Raw genomic sequence first — 8,189 nt, 5'->3', positions numbered from 1 at the left:
TTGTCGTTTTACTATTGTATTGTTATCAGTTTAACCTTATCACATAAATGAAAAACCGTTGAAAAAACAGTCTGGTATATCATATTATACCATGGTTTATAAGAAAAATAAAAAATTGAAACATTGTTTCATGTTCCACAATTATTATTGGTTCGAATACAATTTGTGTTTACCGCAAAGTATAACTCTATGGCAGGGGTCGAAAATCTGTGGCCCGCGATTTCAATTTATAATAATTGGTATTTGCCATAAAAATATGAAATATCACATAATGTTAGTTTATAACCTTACTTTGTCAATATATACCACGTTAAATAAATATTGGTACCAAACAGTGATGAAACTTAAATAAATTAAATTAAACTTTGTTTAAAATTTAAACTGGAAAATGGGAATAAAATAAAGTGTATCTATATTACACATGAAAATTTTTTTTTATCATTTTTTGCTCCTTAACATCAAAAAGGTTGTCAACAATGTCAACCCCTGCTCTTAGGCAGTGTCTCTCAACCAGTGTGTCGCCTAATAAGTCCAAAATTGTCCGATTTTATAATATCACAAATAATATAAAAACATTTTTGACAGATTTCCAAAAACTAATAGGTTATAATAATTTATATTTTTTCAATATGATTTATATAATGATTAAAAATAAGTTATCTCTCTACGACACATTTTACTAATTTTGTATTACAAATTAAAATTAAATAGGTATATTACCTATAGTCCGCGACACGAAAACTGGCCCTTGTGTACCGCGACCCGTTGCTGCTTTCCTACCCGTTAGCCATTGGTTCTCAACCTATACCACATAATCCGTGGCTGCGCCTCTCGTAATACAATTTTAGTTGACATGTTTTTTTGTGCATTTTTACCGGCACCTGCGTTTTACAGCTGTCCAGAATATATAGACTAGAATAAATAAATTGATTTATAAAATAATTTTAAGTATTTTCAGTAAATTACGTTTTAATTCAAAAAAACGCGGCAATTAATTTAATTACATACGGACCCCTACGACGAAACAGCCGCTAGGTTCGTGACGGTCAGGGGCCACTTTTCGTGTCGCCGACTATATTCTTATTTTTTTTTTTTTTCATATGGTGTGTCGCTAAGTATGAAATATTTTAAATTTTAATGGCATGTTGCCATAATACGAATGTTGAGAAACACTGCTCTAGGGTTTGTACCACATATTATATAGTTAGTAATTGAAAAAAATATATTTTCTTACAACATTTTAATGGACAATAACAAAATATTACAAACCATTGATACAAAGTTATCGATAAAATGCATTGGAACAGGACGACAGGTAAATGTAAAAGATTGTAATAAATTTTAAAATAAACCATTTTTTTCCAATGAATATTTGTCGCTACTTCAGAACTTCCGTTCCTAAAATATATTTGAACAGCATTCAGGGAGTCATTCAAAATTCAAATATGCAATATTAACATCGATCAACAGTTCTTCTTTATGTTCCACCCATCAGTTCAAATTATCCAATGAATCAGGCGTATATTAATTTTACCATAGATATATATCTTCCTGCTATAAAAAAAATTAATCACGCATTCACGCGTAACCATAATTTTCTCACTTACCTATTAGTTAAGTAGTATACTATAATATAGCCCAAAATACAATACAATATGTCAAATATTTATTTTTTAAATTTTTACTAAAGACAATTTTGTATATTATTATATGATCATAGGCGGTTCCACCCCGATATTACGGGGGGAGGGGCGAATATTAAAAATAACTTATATACATGTAAGTTTTATTATAAAATCGAAAAGCAAAAAAAAAATGGTTATCAACTATCTTATAGCCCCCCCTCACCTCTCACGCTGAATCCACCACTGTGTATGATTGAACCTATAATTAACTCTTGATTTAAAATTTATAATTTCACAAATACTATGTTTTATAACTTATATAATATTATATAAATGAAAATTAAAACATTATTATTTAATAAGCTGTAAATATGCCTATAACTACAATGTCTACGTATATTCCTATAATATTTACTTAAGGTGCCTATACTAGAGGTCTTTATTTCATGTATACGCATAAAATTAAATTCACGTATGCAATCACGTAAATCCACGAATTTTGTTATTAAATCATACGTTTATTATTATTATTACATGTGAAATTTTATTATCAATACATTTAATATAATCCAATGGTTTTCTAGTTTCTACATAGTGGGGATCAGTGATAAATTATTTATTTTGAACCAGAATCTCTTCAGAAAACCAATATTTTATAGAATGCGAATTTTTTTAAAGTTATCTATTATAAAATGTATTTATTTTTTACATACATTGAAAACATCTAAAAAATATTGAAATTAAATAATGAAAACACAATTTCGTAAATAAAAAAAAAGTAAATAAACTAATATTCCGTAGCGTCCGTAGTTGATAGATTGAAGAACTGATCGGTTCGTAGGTACTGTTCGTAGAAATGTTCACATCGCTGTTGTATGCACAGTAGGTACCTATATATATAACTACTATATCTATACATTATTGCTTCACCGGTCATTTTTTTACGACAATACTGCTTATGAAATATTTATTTTTAGAATAGCAGGTACAAAATTTGTACTACAAAAATTTTTAGTTTCGTACAGAAATTATTACCATTCTTTTTAAATATTTTGCTATAATGTAATACATTTAGTGAATATTATGTTTTGAAATTTACATAAAATGAATATTTGTGATTTACTAATTAATAAAGAATTAAAATTGCAGATTTGTATACTTAAATAAGCGTAATCACGTGAATCTTTATCCACGTTCAAATTTGAGGGCTCTAGTATATAATGAACATCTACTTACCTAAGTTACTAGTGTTACCACTCATTTAGAAATTACACACTTTATAGTGTTCAAAATTACAGCCATTGACGTTTTAATTTACAACTATCTTAAATATTAATAGAAGTATAGTTTTTATTTTTTATTTTAAAATAATTACTTATTATTACTATTTAATTATGCACATTAAACCATCGCGTTCGCGTAAACGGAATTTTCAGATTAACCAAGGGTCATACAAAGTACCTACCTACCTATTATAAAACAAAAAAAAAAAAACCATTTTCTTTGTTGAATGATGCCATATGACTCAAAGCCTTAGTACAAATGACATTATAAACAAAAAAAAACCATTGACTACTAAACTCTTATAATGTAGGTAATACTATTTTTAAAATTCTCCAAAGAAAAATGCGTTTTTGAAATTTTATAAAGGACTTTTTCTGAAATAAAAAAAAAAACCCTGTCACATTAACTACCACTCGTAGACATGTAATTCGTAAAGAATTTTTTTCATTATTCTACAACTTTTTATTTATTTTAGAAACTTTTAATTTTGAATGTTTTACATTCACAAATCATGGTTATTTTCTATTTTAAACATTTACATTCTGCTGTATATAAGTTGACAAGTGGGTCACTATTGTAAGTATGGTAAACTTGAATTTAATGATACATCATTGTTTACGAAAAAGCGAGCTGAAACTCTCAGTCTATGTTACCAAGCATATTTAATCATATATTGTTTTTTTACATAGCTATTTAAGTCATTTATTTTATTCTTAATATTATAGGTAGTAGGTATTGATAAAATTTCTTACTAAAATATTGCATCTATTATTTATTTTTTTTTTTTATTAGCATTTAATTATTATGATAATATATATTTATATTATATTTTATCAAACTTAAAAAACTCAAAATTTTATAACATATTTTTGTAAATACTATAAAACAAAATTATAACCCAGAAAATAAATTCTTATCGAAATTTAAAGAAAAAAACTAAAAAAAATTGAAATTGATAATTTTAATATTTGGTGATTATTTTCAGTATCAGCTACTGTTATTTTTTTAAATACAATAAATTATCGAAAATTATTTGAGGAAAAATAGTTGATTTATAAATGAATATTGAATGTCGTAAACATTTGAACTTCATTAATTTGAAATGCTCGCATTAAAGATTAATTTAGCTCCAGGTAGAAATTTTTTTACATAAAGGTTTAAAAATTAGTAAAAAACACTATATTAAATATTAAGTATAAAAACAATTTTATGAATTTCTAAATATAAAATAATTTACTAATTTTCGCGATTTTCGCGATTTTTATGAATTTTATCAAAATTCTAACTTAATAGATTTCCAAGAAAATATTGTGAGTATAGCTTTTCTATATTTTTTTAACTGAGAAATTAATAACTTATGAGGAGTTTTATAATACATTTTTGGGCATTTCTGAACAGCAAATAATTTTTAATCAACATTTATAAAAAAAAAAAACAACAAAAACAAATTTAAAATTTCTTATGTATGTATATAAATTATTATAAATATAAATTAATAGTATATAAAAATTTGGTGAAAAGTTCAAGTATCTACAGTCATTCGTTTTTGAGTTAGGTATCTATAGAAAAAACAAAATTTCGACAAAAATTAGAATTGCATTAGGATTCCCGTAATCCCTTAATTTTTGTTTGTTTTTCAGAATTATAAAAATATTAACCTCTTTTAAGTTTAAACTGGATTCAATTTTATATCTAAAACCACCCTCATTTTCGGAAATCAAAGCATTTTTCCAACAACTTATCGTGTATTCATCCACAAAAAATAACATGTCATTATAAAATCATTACATTTAAAGCTGCACTCAGAATCTAAAAAAAAAAAAACCAACTTAATACAGTTATTTATAGTTTTGAATAAGTATTTTATTCAATTATTCTATCAATAAGTTTTCATACACTCAGCGCAAAATTTGTTCTCCCTCTCTGACCTTGGTACAATAGAGAAAATTTTGCTTTTAGGCAAACCAACCATCATATGTTAGCTTTAAATTTTAATATTAAAATGAATTGTGTTATTATTAAGCTAAAAGTTAAGAACTGTATCTTCTATATGTGTTTGTTAATTTTTTATGTTGGTTTTTTTTATGATGTTTCAATTTTTTGCCGTGTTATTATTATATAATATATGAGCTTTTCTAAACTTTAATACTTCTTATAATCATAACTTACATAATGTTGACAGTAGAATACGGACAAAAAAACATAAAAGCTAAAAAAAAAATAGTACACTGATATTATTTTAAGACCGACTATTCGAATACAAGATTTTTGTAATTAAACAAATATAGGAAGTTTAACATATTTAGATATATTATATATACACAATAATCCCGTTTCTATGTGCGCTTAAGCGAATTTTATATTACTTTATAAAAATTAAACTAACAATAAATGGTTTTTATGAGAAATTATATTAATTTCATCTCAAATTTTTTTCTAAATTGTACCTATAATTTTTATTATTCCCGAAATTCGAATAGTAATCACATAACTCATTAGCTTATGTATAAGAAAAATTGTACTGAGTACCAAAAATTAGAGTTTCTAAGTTTCTAGCTGAATCTCACCAGGAAATCTGTAATTAACATGTGAACTATTCAATTATGAACCTAAAAACATATTATTAATCTCATCAATTTAGTTGATATAAAAAATAAATAAAAAGATATTTGTTTTGTTTTCACTTTATTTTTTTTTTGACAATAGTACAAATTTTATGAATAATATAATTATTTATACACGGTTCTTAATAGTATCAAACTAATAAAAAAAAATTATTTTATTTAAAAGTACATTTTGTTTATAATTTATTACAGTATAAGTACTTTGAAATAGAATAGCTTTTAAGTTATAGTATATTTTATTATCATTGATTAAATTTCTTTAAATTCACATTCAATTTACGTAATACATATAAATTTAAATCATATTTATATAACAATGTATAACTTTATCATGCATCAGACAACATAATATTATGGTAGGTACTAAATCATTTCTATGTAGGCAAATAAGTGTTCAAATCTGGTCATTTAAGTTATATTATGGTAATTGTATGGAAGGTATAATATAAAAAGAAAAATTCGATAAAATTTCCGTTTTTAATTGTATGTAATGAAATAATATTTTATTATATACTGGGCAGTTACATGAATATATTACATTTCGACTGAATCTCAAAATGTTAACATTTCAGACCGTTAAAATTGTTCACGGCAGTTGTTAGGAGTTACAGGGCATATCTAAGATAATGATAAGGTTTTTAAATTTATATTGTATTATTGAAAATAACTTTGGTACACATTGCCCTCCTCTTATTAAAGCTGCTTTGTACAAGATTTAAATTATAAAAAAAAAATTACTTTGTCATCTTGGACAATTTTTCTTGTACCTAATATAATAAGTGTTTGTCGACCCAGTTTTTGGTCCCTGCTTTTAGGAACATATATATGTACAGGCCTAAAACAAAAAGAAATTACCCCATATTGGTTTACCCCCAAAACTTTCACTTTTATACATGAGATCATTCCTTCAAGTGTATTTATATTGTTCCTACTAAAAAAAATTCATCGGTAACAAGGTTAGACGGCAACCGATAATAGAAAACACTACCATGAAAACTTCAACCTGAATATCTTATACGTATATTTACAGATGGTAATTTATATTATACATACCTATTATCTACGCTAAAAAATATGTTTCATTAAAAATCTGAAAACTTGATCGTAAAAATTGACTTTTGTCGATCGTTAAACTTATATAATATATATATACAGCATAGAGTGATTCACTAAGTATGCTTACTCCCATTTTTCCTTAAATTATTAATTTATTAATAACTAAAAATTATTAACCAATTAATCAAATTATTATTTTGAAGTATACTTAAGGACAATATTTTCAACTAATTAGATTTTTTATAAGTAGATATCGATTAAGCAGTGTCCTGCAGTGGAATACATTTTATTTTGAAACAAATGCCTAATACATTTTTCACTGCAGATTATGAATGATTTTATTGAAAATGTTAATGTATCTAAATTAAAATTTGGATGAGTAATTTCTGAATTAGAGTAAAATGTATATAAATACTATGGAGATAATAGTCCTTAAAAATAGTTTTGCAAGTATACAAAAATTTGTTATACTATGTTTAGTATTTATTTTTACAGATTATAAAATTTTGAAAAATTTATATTAATTACAAAAATATTAAAATCATTATTGCAAACCAAACCTATTATTGCATGAATCTATTATCCTTAGTAAATAATACACAAAGTTAAATAACTTAAAAATAACTCGTTAAAACTTTGATTTAGATACAAAATATTTTAAGAAACGTGGTTTTTAAGTATAATTCCAAAAATTTTAACTTGAAAAAAAATGGGTATAAACTTGCTTTGTGAATCATCTTATACATGAATATGAGTATAAATAATTGCAAGATGTTAGATTTTTTTTTCCGAAAACTTTTGAATTGTTCATTTAACTAGATATATTTAGGATATTTCATTAGAGTTCAGTACAATGAATAAAAAATTATAAGATTCACAAAAATATACACAAATTAATCATTGAATGGTTTTGTTCGCAAACATTATTAATTTTTTTACAGGTAAAATGTTCTTATAAAATTTAGCATTGAAAATATTAAGGCCGTGTTAACCTATACCGATTGTTATTTTCTCCCTGTACATTTTTCCCAAAAACTATTGAACATTTTGCACAATTTTGTCAAAATCAAAATAAAAGATATATTTTAAATTTAAATTTATGATCAATAAACGTGGTTTTTAAAAGAAACATGTTTTACTTCCTTCTTTCCGTTTAAAAGTTAATATACTTACAAACTAATATCATTTACATTATACTTATGCCAGTTGGCTATTTGACATTTTGTTACATATATTGGAGTTAGCGATATTATAACCAGTTTCTTATGAAGTAAAAACAAGTATTTTATTGTATGTTTATAAATTATAATACTTAATATTAATACTATTTAATTTTTCCCTGCTGTTAGTGATGTTACTATGAAAAGAGTACTATTATCATGGTTATTATTTATTTGGTTGTTTAATAATAAATGTCCACTACGTTAAATGTACAGATTCTAGATTCTGTATTAAAATATTTTAACATTGGTAAATGACATTTATCATATTTTAATGTAATTTAATACTGAAGTGAATGAATTTTTAACATAAAATGAAAAAAAAAATTAATTTTTCAGTCAAGATGTTAATATTACTGTTTAAAAAAATCAAAAAAACA

Source organism: Melanaphis sacchari, unplaced genomic scaffold (genome assembly GCF_002803265.2).
Source record: "Melanaphis sacchari strain LSU unplaced genomic scaffold, SCAv2.0 Contig79_pilon_pilon, whole genome shotgun sequence".
In the NCBI taxonomy this organism is placed as follows: domain Eukaryota; kingdom Metazoa; phylum Arthropoda; class Insecta; order Hemiptera; family Aphididae; genus Melanaphis; species Melanaphis sacchari.
Note: the sequence above shows the minus strand (reverse complement) of the source record.